The following is a 2,556-nucleotide window of genomic DNA, read 5'->3' as shown; positions in this document are numbered from 1 at the left end:
TTGTATTTCACATTAAAATTATTTTTTTTTCTCCACGTTTTCACGCCATTGCCGGCTGTGTGGGACAGCTAAATGATTAAACTGATATTGCTGATATAGAAGTGGAACTTTCCCATAAACATTGGATGGGCCGTGGATGTCTTGGAGATCCTCTATTTTGGATAAAAAAAAAAAAATCAGTTTGATCATGAACCGACAGATAGTGCTTGCAGCTTGATGATACCATAACCTATATCGCCATGTAGCAATACAGACAGATGGACACCTGACTAGGAGTTCTCTTCATAGAATGTTATTTTTTCTAGTAAGTGAAGGAGCTACAAGATTCTGTAATCTGCCAATGGAAAAAAAGTCAGGAAAAAATTTAGTTAAAGGGACAATCCAGACCTCTAAAGCACTTTCGCTTGTTGAAAAGCTTTTTGAGTGAAGAGTGTGTCCTCTATTTCATTTTGCAAAAACTGCAGATTTCAGTAGAAATTGACGCTTTTATAAATTAACTTGGTCACATCCTCTTGGCTTTTTAAGCAAACAACAGATCCTGTTACTTCCTGGTTTGCTTAGCTCAGTAAGAGGCAGCAATTGCTTAGAGCACCTGTCTTATAAACACTTCTCGTTGAACTGCATTGGGAAGTCTGTGATTGGACAGCCATAGAAAGTCTGGGCGGGGTTACAAAAGGAGGGCTTACAAAAGCAGCAGCACAGAGAGATGCAGGTTTTTCTATTTTTATTAATGCTGCCAAAGAAAAGTTTTCATTTGGGGTATGTCTAGTAAACAGCGATTTTTAAAAATGTATTTTGTATTTGGGCAGTGCAGTGTCCCTTTAAGTGTGCATGCATACATTAGTGCCTCTACTGCATGGTTTAAATGAAACTTGTCATATTGATAATGTATTTAATGGATGTGAATGGAACTCTGTTATGTATGACAGAATCCCTTTAATGCAATAAAATGACATTTTCACTGACATTTGTCCCTTTATCTTTTAGAAATACTACCTGTCAGAAAGGCACATTTGATTAAAATTAACTAAGTTACCTGTAAAACGACCTTTATTAGAAAAGGCCAGTATACGGGCACTTCGTACTTTTAGATTCTGGATTCAATGCTGTGATGGATCCTCTTCATTAGATACAGATCCTACAATGCAAGCAATTGTGGTCAGCTGCTGGCAACGAGCTATTGGGTGTAGACCCAGGATATGTTGTATGAATTGTAGCCATTGTGAGGAGTTTACTTAGAAAAGGCCATGGAGAAAAACAAGTTATGTAAAAAGAGCCATATTGGATTAACAACTTGCAATAAAGGATGAATGAAGAGATAGATCTGCTGTTTCCACCTCCTATAACCTCCGATCCAGTACTAGCACGATATTTAGCATACCGCAATACAAAAATAAAGTGACTCGATCCTCATTTTCCTACAGAGCACTGCAATTATGGAATAACCTCAGGGACACAGTTAAATCTTCATTCAATCTAAAATCTTTTAAGAGATCTATGGCAATATACCTTAATACAGAATGCACCTGTCATAGTTGAATATATTTATTACATGTTATGTATTACATTCATATATATGTGTGTGTATATATATATACAGTTGCAAGATAAAGTATGTGAACCCTTTGGAATGATATGGATTTCTGCACAAATTGGTCATAAAATGTGATCTGATCATCATTTAAGTCACAACAATAGACAATCACAATATAGAAGAAACAATTGTGTGAGTTATAGGCGCTATTTTTTGTGTAATAATTTTTTAGTAATAGCAGCTAGTACACTTTATGGGTGCTCCAAAAATCACCCACTATTTTGAGAAAGTACAATAGGAACACACAGAGGAGATAGAGAGTGAGAAAAAGCCCTCTACCACTCTGTGGGACAGTAGTGCAGCGCTGTACAATAAATTCAACTCACCCTATTTGAGTTGATTGGACAATTCGACTCGGTCACATATATTTGCATGTAAAAAGAAACAAAATAAAGACTGTATAGTGCAGAGTTGTTACAACCAGTGGGTAGAGTTAAATGTAAACTAACACACTCACATGCTTGTGAACCTTTTTAGAAAACAGGCTCTAAAATCCTCAGCGAGTATGTTTTAGGGTAACATACACCCCCCTTTTCAAATCTTCTCAGAGATTGTGCTTCCAATATGCGTTATGAGGAAAGGAGACACAAAAGAATATACACTCTAAGTGAGATCTGTAAATGCAGAGCAAAGTTGTAAAAGATTTCACAGAATATGCTCACCTGGCTCAGAGCCTTCCAAAACTGGCTCTGAGTATATAAGTATATTGTCAAATATGGGTGACAACTCCCTTTGGAACCTGGCAACACTGAAGACTGGATCCGTTTTTTTGGTAAAATAATGCACAAGTAAGTGCCAATTTAATAAGGTTTAAAAATAAACACATTAAAATTACAAATAAAAAGTATATGGATCCTCCGATACGCGTTTCACCTATCCTGTAGGCTTTTTCAATCGGCATAGTCTTACTTCCTGGTTCCGGTATTTACGTCATCGTTGTGGCTCGCCCCTTTTGGTTTTGG

This window comes from Pelobates fuscus, chromosome 3, assembly GCF_036172605.1.
Source record: "Pelobates fuscus isolate aPelFus1 chromosome 3, aPelFus1.pri, whole genome shotgun sequence".
In the NCBI taxonomy this organism is placed as follows: domain Eukaryota; kingdom Metazoa; phylum Chordata; class Amphibia; order Anura; family Pelobatidae; genus Pelobates; species Pelobates fuscus.
Note: the sequence above shows the minus strand (reverse complement) of the source record.